Source organism: Ambystoma mexicanum, chromosome 14 (assembly GCF_040938575.1).
Source record: "Ambystoma mexicanum isolate Mex_15411 chromosome 14, UKY_AmexF1_1, whole genome shotgun sequence".
NCBI classification, from domain to species: Eukaryota; Metazoa; Chordata; class Amphibia; order Caudata; family Ambystomatidae; genus Ambystoma; species Ambystoma mexicanum.
The window spans coordinates 175,176,425-175,193,622 of NC_090940.1; the positions used below are offsets into that span (position 1 = coordinate 175,176,425).

The 17,198-nt window shown below is 46.3% G+C and overlaps 1 protein-coding gene across 3 annotated transcripts in view; it reads left to right on the plus strand.

The window, feature by feature from the left end:
• The window catches only part of NDUFAF1 (NADH:ubiquinone oxidoreductase complex assembly factor 1), a 58,846-nt gene that overhangs the window by 3,489 nt on the left and 38,159 nt on the right, over positions 1–17,198 (plus strand). The gene's annotated exons all lie outside the window — the stretch shown is intronic.

The window sequence follows — 17,198 nt, forward strand, 5'->3', positions numbered from 1 at the left end:
CCAAACACTCACTTGGTAGAGTGAATAAGCAGTAAGGCATAGACCAAGGAGAGCCGGAGCTTGCAGTAAAGTACAGTTACCATGCACAAGAGATGGACAAGAAAATATGTTGTCCACATAGGTAAGTATGTACATGTGCTACCTCATTTAACAACACAGATGCATTAAGTCAGAATAATACAAGTAAGTAAAAACACCCACACATATACAGTCACAGTTTAGGTGTCAATTAGGACACTTATCATTTGGCTAGCTACCTCACTTTAGAATTATTGCAATTCGAAGCAATACAATTAGAAGAGCTAAAGTAGGGGAGATAGGTCGCATTGGTTATCACACGTCTTATAAATTATAAGGTAACTGTAACGCACTTGAACTAAACAAACTGAATCCAACCCTAACCTAGAAATAAGCATCCACCAAAGTTCCAGGCAAGTAACAAACGTTTTGGAAACTTAGATTAACCTTTGAAACTGGCTAGATTTGGCAATCTTGTGCATTAGATAGTGACACTGTTTGTATGTTAGAGATGATAGGTTTCCTGTCTAGGAAAGGGCAGCTACCAATTCTGCATGTCTAGGGGACACGAGTCTGGATTCCTAACCCTAGCTTCCACCACCAAAGGTAAGGCAAGGGTAGCTGCCAGGAAGGCCCTTATGCCCCATGGAGCTGAATGGGGCTCCCAAACAGGGTTTCTGCCATTTGAACCCCATTCAGGATGGGGAAATAATCATAAGTAAGTCTAGGCCATTGGGGATGACCGCTCTCACCTTTTGGATCCAGGGGATATGGGTACAGAGCTGGCTTACATTGACATCTGGGTTCGGCTAGGGTTCCATCAAAAACGGGAAGTTGAAAGCCCAGATGTCCAATTGACTCTGTGGTAGATCAGAACTAGGAGATGGAAGAGTTGGCATTGTTTTCCATATGTGCCTTTATTTTACATCGGCAAAAACCTATGCTGTTCCTAACTCTAAGGTGCTTTGGACCTACTCCATAAAGAAAAAGGTAAAAAGGGTGCTCGCCAGGATGTCGGTTACAAATAATAGTTAGGCTTTCCGGTTTTCAAACACCGGAAACACGCCACCATGAGGAAGAGTGCCTCCTACGTTTAAATAAAAAATCACTACCCCACACCCCCTGTGGTGCCTTAGTGTGAGCAAGTATGGGAGAAAGCTTGAGGGGGATTAACGCACAATAGGTGAGGGGCCCTACTCCCCCTAGGTTTGGCTGTATGTTTTCTCCCAAATGCTCTCTTGTTCCCTGACCTTTTTCAAAAACACTACACATTATGTTACATATATATATATATTTGGTTTACAAATAAAACTATATTTGCCAGTGGTTAGGGGCTATTTTGATGAATTGTAGACAAATGTGAGCCATTTTTGTCGCTGTTACTGATTCGCGTCTCAAAATTCCTCAAAATAGCCCTTGACCACGGGCAAGTATTTGTATTTGTTTATTTGTAACGCACAACAGTCCGGCCCGGAGGCATCAGGGTGCAGCTTATACATGGTTACATAAAGGCATACATAAATTCAAACTATGGATACAGTACAAAATATACAGTATATACATCATTTACAAGTAGAGAATTAGATCGGCCGCTTTGCTAGGGCAGGGCTCCCAGGTACATATGAGGTCAGAGTTTGAAGGCTGAATGAGGAGCCAGGCTTTCGTTTTGGCCTTGAAGGCACTAAAACATTCTTCTGATCTATTGGTGAGGGGGAGTGCATTCCAGAGCTTGGAGGCTAGGACGGGGAAGCTTGATCAAGTATTTGAATTTACAAAAACATTTTTTTACTGGATGTTTCAGCGTTTCTTTGCAACCTGGCCCTCTCCTTCCCTCTCTCTATAAGACATGCACAGACACCAAAATATGTATGTTAAATCTTTTTTTTTTTGTGTAAAAGAAAGTGTTTATCAGTGGGCAGGTGCAACTTTGAGCAGTTGTAGCCTATTGTAAGCCTTTTTATGTGAACATAAATTCACACACTCCGAAAAAGAAACGTACCTCAAAATTGCTCCCGACTTGGGACAAATACACTAAACACAAATGTAATATAGATTTTGCTGAATACGTATTTGTGCACCAAGGCTGTCTTTGTGGCTATTCAATATGTAGTGTTAAAATAAGACGCACACAGGTATTGCAAAATCTTCCTTGAACATATTGTTCAGTCATTTTACACTGCTGTCAATAAATATGCGAATTAAAGCCCCCTGCTTGTCCTTTGTCACAAGGTCCACATACAAAATAGAACCTGCCCTCGATCTTGATAAAGGGCATCATTATGTACACAAAAATGCCTGCATCCTTTCCAGGGGCAGCGTCTCATTGACATCTGTGGCTGGCTTTCTCAGCAGAAGCGTGTTAGCTTCCACTTTTGAGAGACTGTTCCCTCAATAGCCTGTCCATTGTGAACATTGTATATCTCGTGATATTTCTACTCCAAAAAGTAAGTTTGTTAAATACTGCATGTTTTTCACTGGAAAAACGCTGTTGTACATAGATTTCTTTATTTTGTGAAAACGCTGGAAAAGCACCACTGAAGATGACAAAGAATAAAGACTGAAAACTAGAAACCCTGAAATAAAGTCCACTGTCCAGAATCCTCTACTACCTAGGTTTTGTCCCTGCCACTTAGTAAAGAAATACTTATAGCCTGATTCATGGAATTATTTGTGTGGAAAACGCAGATTTGCGCGCCTTTCTGCCTGAAAATCCCCATACTTCAAACAGGGATTTTCGGGCAGAAAGGCTCGAAAATCTGCGCTTTCCACGCAAATAATTCCATGAATCCGGCTGATCAACTCAGCAGAAATAACATTGGGCTTTGACCCTAAGCAAAGGGCTGATGGTTAGTTTATGATCCTCGCTCCCCCATCATCTACCTCCCCCCACTCCCGACCCCCTGTGTTATGTCTTTTCCATTAGAGGGCCCTTGCCTCCAAGTATTCTCTTTTGTTCATATAAGACAAATGTTTCTTGTGCCCTGTGCTGGGCTGGTTTCTCTCGCCACACCTTGGGGTCACTGGTCTCTTACCCATCCTTGGCATTTTGACTATTTTTCCCTGTCCTGGGGTCTCAGGTTTCTCACCCTGCCTTGTTCTTAGGTCTCTCACCCGGCCTTGAGATTCCGTCTCTTTTCGTCATGAGAGGACAAAGCTGGTGGGTATTGAAAGGGAAAGGTGCACATGATCACACATTGGATAGCTTTGTGTCAAGCCAACATTAACTCAGGAACCAAGATACATGTACACCAAAACCTAGGATGTGCAAGTAGAGCTTGATAAGAATACAAATAAAGGGATGTGGTGTAAATGTATTGATATTTTATTTCTATTGTGCTCGTACACAAGTGTTTCAGAGCGCGACAAGGCAAGGGAGGGGAACAGGGGAGAACAAAACAGCGATCTTACTAGGCCAAGTGACATTGAGAACGCGCAAGTGCATGGGAGAGGTGGAGGGGAAAAGTGCATGGAAGGGGGGAGAAGTGGAAAGTGCGAAGCAGAGGAGAAACATAAATATAAATAATAAAGGCAACAAACGGTGGTAGTGCAGCCAGCAATTTGCAAGTGTTAGGTTTAAGGCAGCAGACAGGGTAGGTCTGATAAGTGCAGGAAGAAAGGGGGGGCTGTATGGGTACAGATACAGACCCCAATGAAAAGGGTGGCCCGGAGGCGGTGCGGCAGGGTGGCGGGGTGAGCAGGTACCTGGGCCCAGAGGACAGAGGGTGGCCAGGTGCACGGTGCCAAGAGAGTACATATCAGCAGGGGAGAGGGGGAGCGAAGGCAGAAGAAAAGAGGATGGTCTTGATGTACTTCCGGAACCGGAGATGGTTCTCCTCAAGTTTTAGAGTGGCAGGGAGGCTGTTCCAGAGGGAGGCCCCAGCTGAAGACAGAGATCTACCCCCAGCTTGTTTCTTTGAAAAACGACGGACCCTGAGGGAGTTGGAGGTAGAGGAGCGAAGAGCTCGAGAGGGAAGGCATTTGCGGAGGGATAGCTGAAGGTGTTTTGGACCCAGCTCCCAGAAAGCCTTGTGGACAATGCAGACGGTTTTGAATTTAATCCTTGCATCCACTGGGGGCCAATGGAGAGATTTCAGAGCTGGAGAGATACGATCCCAGGGCTTGAGGCCAAGGACAAGTCTCGCAGTCCTGTTCTGGATTAGTCGCGGAGGGCGGACAGTAGAGGCAGGTAGATTTAGAAAAAGGCTGTTACAATAGTCCAACCCAGAGAGAACAAGAGCTTGGCATACCATGAGCTTCTGGGGGAAGGAGAGGAAATGCAGAGTACCTCTGAGGAGGCGCAGTAGGAAATTTGAGTTTTTAAAGACCTCAGAGATGTGGGCGGAGAAGGAAAGGGTGGAGTCAAAGATGACCCTGAAGTTCTTCGCCTCACAGGTGGGGGTAGGAGGAGGGCCAAGGGAAGCCGGCCAGAGAGTGAGGGAAGGTATGGTGAAGGTGTGCCGATGAGGAGGATCTCTGTCTTGCTGGCATTCAGACAAAGATCATTGGTGGCGGCACACCAATCTTGAATGGCAGTCAGGCAATCCGAGAGGGAGAGGAGGTGGCAGAGGGCAGCCTGAAAATGATTTGTAGAAGCTCCTTATGATTACAAAGAAAGTCGACAAGCTCCTTACCCATTTGCTGTTAACGGCACTGTTAGGTCTATGCCCACATACATGACAAGCAATGACTGGATCTGTGAGCTAACACCCTTGATAGTATTTTATAAGGTAACTTAAAGACAATGCTCACGAGGATGAGAAACCCCAACTGGAATGTCAGCGAAGCTCACAAACTCTTCTGATAAAAACAGGCACCGAGAAAGGCTATAACAGCAAAGGGAGGATACCTTAATACATAAGACTCCTGACAAGGGCACGGTAGGAATAGTACTTACAGAATAGATTGGAAAACCTAGGCATTCACACAGATTCTGGAAATGTGTGAATAACACAAGCGTAAAATAATTGCCTTTCCCTTCCCAATCAAGGCTAATGACTAATCCTTATGACGTTCCTTTAACAAATGTTATAAGGAACAAACAGGGGTTTAAAAATAAAACCAACATAAGAAAATCTAATTTTTTCATTGGGGGCTTCAAGCCCCATAATTACCTAGTACTGGGACGAAGAAGAGGTACAATGTTGTAGGAGTGGTCAGTTCATTAATGCAGATGACCCACACCTGAGGGAGCCAGAGCGGTTAAAAGGCCCCCTAAGGTGCAGGCCATAGAGTTGGCATTGCTGGTGAAGAGTAGAGGAAGCCAGAAACGGCGTGGTTCACGCTGGCAGCCCAGGCAGAAGCTGGAGGAAAGAGAGGATGTCAGGACCACTGCTTGGCAGATATCAGCTGCCGATCCTGAGAGGGTCTGTATCCCTAGCAATCTGAAATGCAGAGGGAAGTGTGCAGGAGGCTGTCTCCGGTGACTGCCGTTCACCCGAGGACCTCAAGGCTGTCTCCGGTGGCTGCCATGCACCAGAGGGTCTAAGGAGCAAGAGGAGCTCCAATTGGAATTGGCATGGGCGAAGGTGGACTAAACAAAGCAGTTGCTGGGTTGCGAGGAGCCACAGCATCAGAAGACCTGTGAATGGTGAGGGGAACTGAGGCGCAAGTCTTACCCTGTGAGTTCACAAGCTGTCAGTGGCCCCGGGTCACTCTTTCCCCACTTGTGTAAGTGCGAGGGACAGATCTCCTTTGTTGGAGTGTTTCCTTTAGTTTATTTTAGGCAGGGAAATCCTCATCAGGTCCAGGATAGTGAGGCTTTCATCCAACCTTATAATATAGTAAAATGGCATTTGTTGAGAACAACGTGGTCCACCTCACATTTCTGACCCCCCACACAGCCCAACAGTGATTGGGTGGCTACCAAAATGTTTGAATGGATGCATCCTAAGGATTGCTAAAGTTTGCCCTATCTGCATACAATTCTCACATAGCATGGATCTTCATCATTACTTTGTTCACTGCTGGAATAAGTCTCTGAAGCATCAAGAAAATGCCTCGACTAAAGGACGGTGTGGAGGCTCTGCCCATCCCAGATGAGGCCTGACTTTGAAGCTCTGCCAGTGTTAGCTGCAATCTGATCTTCTGGAGTCAGACACTCGCTGTGCAGCAGTGACTTGTTCCCTTGACTCGCTGAGAGCAAGCTAGTTGTCTCTTCTACCATCTCCCTGATCTCCTCAAGCCTGCCCTGTGGGACCCTGCATGGAAACTAAGGCGATGGCACTAGAGCACTGTTACGATGCATAAGGATTACAAATGTGAGGCATTCGGTTTTTACAAAGAAAGTGCTTACCAGCTGCCATCTGTGGGCCATTGTTACACCTGTCCTGCGACATGAACCGTTGTTTCCTCTGGACCAACCAGATCCCACTGCTGCCCTGCAGGAGCACTGTAGCGGACTCTTTTAGTCCATTCTTAAATCTTCTTTGGTGTCCTTCCAACTTCTTGCAGAGTCTGTGGAAACTCTACATTGCTGGATTCACCACTCTAATCCCAAGAACAAAAAACTGTTGCTCTCTGATAAACAGATACCCGAGGAAAAAGATGGAAAGAGACAAGACTTTCTAGGAGGGTCCCGTAGGCTAGCATTGCCTATGTTTAACTGTGGGCCCACTGCAGCATTGGGAGAAGTAGCCAGTAGAACCTATTTAAGAGCTTTTCCCCATTAAAATAACAGTTGCAACGGAGGAAAACTGGTCATGAGATTTGCCCCAAGCCAACTGGCAGGAACTTTGGACAGTCTAGCCCTGTTTGAACTAACTTTCTAGAGTCACATACTGGTGATCATGCAAATATCCGAGATGGCTCTACCATCGCAATAAACATTAGTGTGTGTGTTTTACATACCAAATAATGTGTACATATACAATTCTAATTTACCTGCCCCAGGAGATTAAGTTCATATCAAACTCTGACCCTATTAGGACATTTGTTTATGTGAAGCAATAGCTTCTTATGCTGTATTTCTGTTGGCAACGTGTGCCTTGGCTGCTTAGCTATTATACCTTTAGTAGGTTAAGGACACTTGAAAGGTAGTCTGAGCTTAATTAGCTTAAGGTGGTGATGGAGGGGATTAGGCACAAGCCTTGGACGATGTCCCCCTCACGCACCCCTGGCAAATTATCATATATAAAATGTTGACTGCCAAGCTCTAAATCTTGCACTGTCAAATCAACCTGTGCATTTCGCCTTAACTCAGTTAGGAATTGTTAACAATATATTCTATATGAAGTACACGTTTCTGGGGGAAATTATCATTTGAAACCACCTTCTTGTGCCTGTTAAATTAATTGGTGGGTTTCTGTGCTGCCCAGCTTCTTAAGTAAATGATAACAACACTGGACCTATATTCAAGGCAATATTTCTCTCTTCAGGCAAATGGATCTGGATACAGATGTATTTGAATGTCTAATGCTTGAAATGTAGAGCACATTTTTTTGGGATGGCCCTTTCCCCTGTACCAAGATGATGGTAATCCTTGCCAGTCCAAAGAACCACCAGTCTTTAAGATGTGTCAGTAGGTTGTCTTATGAGATCGTCTCCTTAGATCACCTCAGCCACTGAAACCTATGTTTTTATGGGCGTCTTGTATACAGGTGCCAGATTGCACACGTGCTTCAAAGCATCAGTCACCTGGTTGCAGCCAATATGTAAATGCATGTACAGACCATTAACATTTATTTAGGGTTAGTAAGTAAATATGTTCATGGCACAAGAGAGCACGTTCCAGAATTGCTAAGGAGACAGAGTGGGCATGGAGAGTGGGTGGATTGGGAGAGGAGTGATGAAGAGAGGGTAGGTTTGGAATGAAAGTGCAGTTTACTCAAGAGGTAAAAGTGCTATCAGGTCTGAAAGTACGTAGCAGCTAAGTGCTATTGTGGTAAAAGGGAGATGGATGGATGGAGGGAGGAAAGCGGTGCTGTGGAAATGTTAACCAAGATGGATGGGGGGCTAGAAAGGTCTGTCTGGTATGTCGTAAGTTCTTATATAGTTGAAAAAGGGTGTGTCTGAATGAAGGAGCGAGTGTAAACATGCAGGTAGTGTGTTAGGGTTGCGAGTGAAGGTTGGCAGTCTACCAGTCTTTGGATCGTTTATTTTTTATTTTTAAGGCGTTGAATTTGGGTTCTGGTGAGATGTAGTCTGGTAGTTTGTTCCATAGGGTGGAGGCAATAGAAGAGAATGACTTGCTTTCTATTGCCTGTTACCTTGTTTTCCCAAAGTCCTGGGAAGCCTTGACGCTGTCCCTTCCCCTGACTGGCTGTTAGGTGGAAGTTCCATATATGGTTTTGTGGGGAAGTCCAGGCCAAACTGGCTGGAGCCTTTCCAGTGACTGTATGTTGTGGGTACGCCCTTGGGGTGGGACCTGGGTGAATGGAGTATGCGACCAAAATGCATTTCATGTTATGGTGTTTGGTTTCTGGTATGTGACACAAAGACTGAGACAGCCCTGCCCGAAACTGGTATGAATGCAGTGTGGAGTGCTGAATGGCTGGGTACTTATCCCAATATACATTCCGTGTTGTGAGTGTCTGGAGGGAGGAGAATGTCCTGAATGCACTGTGAGCCTGATTGGATGGCTGCCTGTCTGCATGAATGCCTTTCTGGATGATTGGTTGCCTGAGTGTGACCCAGCAGAGTGAATGAGAGACCAAACAGTATATCTGGGGATCTCTCACTGATAGAAATCGTTCAGAGGCTGAAGTCTAAACTTGATGCTTACTCTGGAAGCTGAGCTGGAAGAAGAAGGTGAACCGCTGTTCCCTTCGACACAATCTGAAAGCTGCTGTGTCTTCAAGAAATTGATCCAAGAGAGGACGTGGGTAGGAGACCTCTTCCTGAGCTACGAGGGACCATCGTGCACCAGCTAACCTTCGCTGAAGCACCCTGGAAGTCGGTTCTCGAAAGGCTGCCGACTGGAGACAGGGACCGCCGCAGAATTGCAAAGTAGCCGGACATTGAAGTCCATCACCATCGACAACCAACATTGTCGACCGGAGCCGCAAGGCTACATTACCCAAGACATTTGAATCAAGGACTCACTTGCTCATCACCGTCGACCGCTTTGTCCCGTCGCAGAAAATCAAGGTTGCTGACTAACCGAGGAGAATCCGCCGGTGGGTTTCCCGCCACACAAAGTCCTCAAAGACGCCGACGAAGATCCGAAAGCCAGCCGTGGCCATGTACCGTTCGCCGATGCCAGACGCCGATGACCCGACGGCCTTGAGGAGCCAAAGTTCTTCATTGACTCTTTGCGGCAACAAACTATCACCGTCGAGGTGCACTGCATGCCTCATCTCAGGAGGATGTCCATGACTGATCGTCGACGAGCACAGGCTGGATCGAAGCTGCAGCCTCGATGCCATTGTTCACCCTTTTACTTCGTGGGATCTCGACGATCCATGGCTTCTGCCTTAAAGGGATTCCACTCAAGAAGTATCCGTTGACGACCCAACGTCAAACTCTGCTAAACCAGGTACATTGGGGTAGTAGAACTTTATAGAAGGAGATGAGACTCTAATGGACAATATATGGATGGGACTTGTTTAGTATCTTATTTACAGGTTGCCCAGTTGGGGGGGGGGAGGGGGGAGCCTCACACAGAACTGTGCCTAACGGTAGGGGCCCAGCATTCTGCCAATTGTCTACCCAACTTGTTTTCCTACTAAGTCTATGGTTGATACCTTTTTGCTATATTGACTTGTATGCCATTTTGAACTGACAGCAGTTGGTGCATTGTAATGGAGTCAAGAGTAATTGTGGTACCACAGTGAGACTTATATATATATTCACCATTTTAGAATTGCCTGAACACAGTGTGTTATTGTATGTGTACATAATCAAAGCCTTATTTATATAAATAACTGCGCTTTCACTGACATAGTGTGTCGGCATTCCTTTGTGGGTGCTTGTGGTCTACACAGTACTTAAGAACCAGCCTGCATCACCACCTGAGAGCTTAAGCCTTGATTGCTCGTCCACGTTTACCAATTAAAGAATCTTGGCTGGGGTGCTCTGTGCCTCTACTCTGCCATATAGAGAGCAGTAATACAGAAACCCCCCTCCAGTCTTTACAGTAGACCCCCCCCCCAAGGTTTTTACTTTGGAGACTAGGATGGGGTTCCCATCTATGATGAGTGATGTATAGTCCTTATCTAGTTTATTTAGTCGTGATTGAGTTCCTACGAGGAGTAGATCTGTTTTCTCATCCTTTAAGCATAGTCCTTTTTGGGCCATCCAGGCTTGGATGATTTGGTATATTTTGTTCAGGGCAATGGTGTCAGAATTGTAATTGACCAATATAGGCAGGAGGATTTGGGTGTCATCCGCGTAGTCGGTGTAGGAAACACACACTGCTCGTCCAATAGGTCAAAAAGGGGCTTAGTCAAAATGTTATACAATGTTGGGGAAACTCAAGAGCCTTGGGGGACTCCGCAGGTGACTAGTGCTGGTGGGACCGCAGCAGTCTGGGTGAAGACCCTCATTGTTCAGTTGGACAGGAAGGATTCTATCCAGGTTGTGGCTTTGGAGGAAAAGTGGGCTGCTGTGGTGAGGTGTTTCAAAAAAGCGTATTTTAATACGTAAACCTGGTATAATTGACGCCATTATACCATGTTTACGTATAATTGTAATGTGATCAAGTCACACCATTACTAACATCACGCAAACCAATGAATGTTCATAAACTGTTAATACATTGGTGTTAACAACAGTCATAAATACGAAGTGGTATTTTCTCTCTTTCCACTGTTGTTTTCGCAAATGGCGAACGCTGTTTTTTATGTGTTTTTTTACTGTTGTGTTGAGAAAATAATGATTTAAATATGTTAAATATATTACCTTGATCGTGGTGACAGATATATTCTCATGAAATTTCCACTGTGAGGATAATGTCTGATAAGTAGCCCCCTTTGGGTGTGTTAGAGGTGGGTAGCTAGTGGTTAATTGACTCGCTTTTATGATGTATCTTTCCTCACATACCACAGCCCCCTTCACACAAAATGGAGGAAACCTTTGTGCTCACAACACTTCTTTATGTGGTGAGGTGTTGACATAGTATTTTATGGTACACTAAGTTGAAGGCCGCAGAGAGGTCGAGTAAGAGGACTATGGCTAGATTCCCCTTGTCTATGATTTCATCCATCCATTTGGATTTTGAGGTCCAGGAGTGCTGATTCAGTTCTGTGTCCTGGCCAGAAACCAGAGTTCCTTAGGCCAACAAGGTTGTTGTATTTGCAGACAAGCTGCCGTGTCTAGAATTTTGAGTAGGAAAGGCACTGTGATAATGGGGCGGTAGTTTGTTAAAAAAGAGGGCAGGGAGTTGCTCACTTTCTTCTGTGGGCTCCCTCCTTTGGAATAGCTCCCCCACCCCCGCCACTTGCATAAAATCTTCTCAAATTCTGCAAGCTCCTTAAGACTTCCTGTTTTCCTCCCACTTCCCACATTCTCTCCTCTGCTAGTCCCATAGTTGCTGAATCGGTGTCCTTGGCCCTTATGCATCTTCAGGGCCTTGACCTCCAACACCAACTATTCTCCGCTCCTTTCTATCCATAGCACTTTGCATCCGCACACTGTCCGCTCTGGAGACTCGCACTTAACACCTCCTGCAACCCTGGCCGTGTAGCACTCAACATTTCTAGCACTTCCTCGATGGCTCACCCATGAGCTTGGACTCCCCAGCACTTGCCCCCTTTTCCCCTCTTCCTTTCTGCACTTGCACGTTCTGAATACTCACAAGGCATAGTAGGTTTGCCCCTCTTCCCCCTCAGCTCTTAATATTGTGTTGTAATGTACCCTCCCACCCTGTGGGCACTTTAAAACAGTATATTCTTATTGTATAAGCGCCTAACAAGTAAACAATAAAATAAATAATATAGGGTCTAACGTGGGCTTCTTCAGGAGTAGGGGGGGGGGGGGGGCATGCGTCTTTGAGGTTGGTAGGGATGGTGCCTGAGGAGACCGAGTTGTTAATGAGGGATGCAATGAATGGGGCGAGCTCCACCGCGCAGCCCTTAATGACGGTTGATGGCAGATGTCGCCTTGGCATTTGGATGGCTTCAGGCTTTTGATGATTTCGGTGACTGGTGGAACTGGAAAGGAGCGAGCGACCATGGGAGTGGGGAGGATGGTGTGGCCAGTGTTTCTGTTTGTGACTGTGTTTATTTTCTTTGTTCTCCATTTTGGTTTGGAGGAGGGCAATTTTATCCAGTAATTCCTTTTGAATATTGGAGCACCAGGTGGAATCTTTTAGGCAGTTATCGGGTGGGGCGGTGGGTGATTTAGGTACTCTCAGGATAGAGAACAGTTCTCTTGGGCGAGAATTAGCTTTTTGTATTCGCTCATTGTAAGTGGAGCTTTTGGCAGAGAGGATGGCTTGTTTGTAGGATATTGCTGCAGAGAAGAAGCATTCTTTCTTAGCTGCTGTTGGTGACTTTTTCCACAGGGTCTCAGCAGCACACTTGGTGGCGCACAAGACTTTGAGGTAAACCGGGAGATAGGTGGGCTAACTCCCTGAATTTGCGTGTTTTCAGTGGAGCACCCTTGTTGATTGCTATGTAGAGTGTTTAGTTATACAGGTCTACCATGGAAATAGGATTGAAGACTACGTGTCGGTAGTTCAGTATGGGCTGCAGTTGTGGGACTAAGTTTGTAGGGGAGATGTTCTGAGCGTTTCTGGAGAATGCAGCTGGCGCAGTTTGTAGTGTTGCGCATAATTGGTTGTTTGTGGGGATGCTGAATGTGATATTGTGGTCGGACCATGGGCATGGGGAGTTGGATGTGGTGTGGGTGTTGCAATTCAAGTCGGCCAGCCAGTCTAGCATGCAGCCTTTGTTGTGTGTAGGGCGTGTGATGCAGTGGGTAAACCCCAGTGCCTCAATAGTGTTGGCTAGGGTCTTCACATTTTCATCAAATGGGTTGTTTAGGCCTAGGTTGACATCCGCCATGAGGATGATTCTAGATGAGGGTTTAGTGTTAGAGAGAATGGCAATACCTTCCTCGATGGAAAGCGGAGGACCGGGTGGTCTGTACATGGTGTGGATGGTAAGTGTGGCAGCCTTGGATAGTTATCGTTTTATAGAGAGCAGTTCTCCCGAGTGGAGTACTTGGTTCGGAACTTCTCTGATGGTCAGGTTGTTTTTGGCAGTGATGGCTACACCGCCTCCTTTTCAGAGCAGTCTGTCTTTGCGGAAGACATTGTAGTCATTGGGGATGGCAATTGAAAGGGAAGGTCCCGCGGCTGCATGCAGCCAGGTTTGTGATGGCTAATGGGTCGAGGTTGTTGGCTGTGATCTAATCAGATCCGATCTATCGGGGGCGTGGGCAAGGAGGGATCTAGTGTTAAAGAGGGCTCCTATGAGGTAGGTTTCTGAGCTGTCAAAGTTAGTTTTATTGTTGGCTTGGGACGATTTGCCCACTAGAAAGGGCTTGTGGCTGGGTTCACAGCTGCATGAGGCATCACCTACAGTGGCATCAGGTACTGTGGGGGCGTTGGGTGTATAAATGCATAAAGCATCTCTTACAATGGAGGCATCAATGGTGATGACCTCAGTTACAGTGGGGGCACTGCGTTCAGAGCTGCATGTGGCATCAGTTGCAGTGGTGTTAAGTACAGTGGGGGGAATAGTGGCAGTGGCATCCAATACAAGAGAGGCAGCAATAGTGATGGCATCCGATACGGTACGGGAAGCCATTTTGATGGTGTCAAATGCAATAGTGGCAGTGGCATCCAATACAATAGGGGAAGCAATGGTGATGGCGTCAAATACAGTATGGGCAACAATTACAGTGGGGGCAACTATTGTGGTGGCGACATGCAGTGGGGGCAACAATTTCAGTGGCATCCGTTATCGTAGGGGCAGCAATTACAGTGGGGGTATCCATTGTGGTGGCGACAAATGCATTGGGGGCAACAATTTTAGTGGCATCCAACACAAAAGGGGCAGCAATACCGATGGCGTCAGATACAGTATGGGCAACCGTTACAGTGGCATCCAGTCCAGTGGGGGCAACCATTGTGGTGGTGACAAAGGCAGTGGGGGCAACAATAACAGTGGCATCCAATACAAAAGGGCCAGCATTAGTGATGGTGTCAGATACTGTATGGGCAACAATTACAGTGGCATCCAGTCCAGTGGGGGCAACCATTGTGGTGGTGACAAGTACATTAGCAATGGTATCGGCTGCAGTGGGGGCACTGAGTTCAGGATTGCATGTGGCGTCAGCTGCAGTGGGATCAAGTACCGTGGGATCGCTGGGTTTCTTGGTTGTGGTATATTTTCTTTGCTCTTGGCTGTGTTGAGTGTGGGTGTAGGGGAGATATGGTATCACAAGTATGCCACTTGACACAAGGTACAATTTGTAAAACCTTTATTAAAGTTTCTTGGTTTGGATAAACTCCTACTTTGACCTATAACTAGGATGGGAGTAGTCTCGACCATCAAATAATAAATAACAGTCCTAGTTGAATCAGTCAAATCAAAATGGCCTATACTATCAAAACCTAATACCTGCCCTATCTCTTGTACAAAAAGTGTGTCAAGGTGAATATGTATGCAAAGGAAAATCGGTGTTCAAATGTAAAGAATAAATGTGGCTGAGTCAGCTCTCCTTCCACGTTTGACAGCATGGAATAAGGCAGTCCCCTTAGGCAGATGACATACTCTACTCAGGTTCTTAACACAAAAGCAGTTCAAAACGTGGATCGAGGCCCACCTGGCCTTCCACGTTAGTCTCTTTCCAGCTTTCAAAAACACAGTTCAACAAAAAGTTCACTCCGGTCCCCCTCTGTCGGGCTCAGACCTTTCAAAGCAAAAGTTCAAAAACACTTGCAAGAGCTCCCTTCCCCAAGCTTAATTCACATCCTTTAGGGATTCCCTTCCCCTGCCTTATTACACTTCCGGGTTCCTCAGTCGGGCTCGGACCATTTCCTGATGTCGAAAGATCTAATGTGTGTGGCTTTCTTTACACACCTCTGCAGGACCACTTTGACTTTCCCTTCAGGTCACACTCTTATGGTGTTTGCCCCAGTGCTTCTTGGTCTGCCTACTTCTATGTCATAAGTACCAAGTTCAACGTTAACCTTTTTACTCTCCCCTTTTCTCTGGGTTGATCTTGATCACTTCGCCTTCACAGTTCATTCACTTTATGACTACAAACATTTCACCTTTCACTGAGATTTTCTAGTGGGCTACTTCCTTTCGCCGGACCACTCCGTTACTCAGTATCGCTGGTTTCACAGCTATCCTTACTTCAAAGTTCATTCACAGGTCTCTTTCTTCGCGTCTCATCCACACGCGTGCAGCCTTCACTTATGCGATATAATGCTGCAACTTCAATCTTTTCCTTAACACACACCAGTCTTTCTTGTCGCTATCCAACTCACCAGCTGTGTGCATTTCTTACTTGTCTTTACACATTTCCAATTCATGTGTCAAAGTACCACTTGGCCTCGCCTCCCCAACTCTGCCGTCACCCGGGAGGGTCACTGGCGTCCTTGGAACACAATGCAGCCTTCTTGTTTGGTGTACTGGCTTCTCCACGTGTCTTTCACTGCCTGTTGGAGGCAACAACCTTCTCCAGGCAACTCCTGGGGTCCTCGACCCGTTGCTCTCGCCCTTTGGTCCGTCGCTCTGCTCCAGTAGGTTCGCCTTTGCCCTGGAAGTTCTGCTCTTGCTCGTGTTCCACATTGCTCAGAGTGTATCTCTATGTTCCGAGAGACAGACAGACGGACAGATTGGGCTCACGGCTTTCCACGTGTGTGCCACTGTGATCCCGGCTTGCAATGATCATGTTTGGGGTTGGCAAGAAGGTTATTCCGCGGGGTGCGCGATGTCATGCGCACGTTTCTGTTGGGTTAGAGGGCCATGGATCTGGTTGGGTCAGGCTGGGTGGAGGGCGAGGTGGATATGTTGCGTTGCGGCCGGGCATCCGGTAAGAAAGTGGAGGGAGGTACCTTGTTCGAGTTGGGTGAAGGCTTTCAATGTAGGCGGGAACTGATGGTGGGGTTGTCAAAGGGGTGTTAATGTTGAAAACGTCTAGTGTTCTGAATTGTAATAATCTTAGTTTGTGAAAATAGAGCTTTGTGAGCCCTGTCTTTTGAAAAGCGAGTCCCTACAACTTTACACACAGTCCCCTAATGCTCATTCACCAGGTCATAAAGGAGCAGCAACACAAGACCCTTCTACCTGGTCTCCTTGCCTAAGGGGGGGGGACACATTTGCCAAGTGCCTGTTTATCTTTCCCATTACAGTGGGCTCACTAGCACTAAAGGGCAACCGTATCCACCTAATTAAATTCAGACAACATTTAGCTAGTGTGCTGAAAATTAAGCCCTATCCGATTGACTCCAAGGCATTCTACAAATCAGTTACTAGTAGGCGTAATCTTTTCTGCCGGGGACAGCGAGCTATGCAAGGTCAGCAGGTTCAGCTTACTGGACTTTATCCTAATATGAAACTGTGAAACAGCACTGCTCTGGATGTACATGGATTGTGATTACTCCCAGGAGCGTTGCTGCTAAGACTTTGGCAAGGATGTTTACTTTGGTTTTGATTAATGAAATGGGAGCAGTATAGTTCTGGGGGAGACGTTCCCTGTTTTGATCAAACATGTTGAGCATGCACTTGGCAGTGTTCTCTTATCACCGCCCCTTCTTCTAGTACTCATTCGGGACACCACCTGGTCTTGCCCCCCCCCTTCCCGCCCTTACTTTAGTAAGTAATCAAGGGCTACTTTAACTTCCGCTATTGTAGGTCCAAATTAGAGGCTCTTTTCTTGCTCTCTCGCTGAACTCGTGCAGGGTACAGCTGACTTGGAAATTCTCGCTGAACTTGACAGGGTACAGCTGACTGGGAAATTCCTGGATAATGTAGAGGTTCTCCTAATATTCTGCAAGCAGTATTGCAATCGCTTATCATCTGAGCACTATGGCTGTACCCTTAGATTGTGCTCTGTGTAGACCAGCTGGCATGGTGAGCGTGGTCTAAAGCTAGACTCCCTTTCCACTCTTAATTACTGGGTTTTCTCCACCCTGAAAGACCTACTAACTAATGTGTGTACACAATCGGGGATGCCTAACCGTAGACCATAACATCTGGACTCCTCAGTCCTCATTTGACTTTCTGTAGTCTTCGTACTTTCATTGATACAGGCTCTATTTCTATATCCCTGCCTCTAAATCTTGT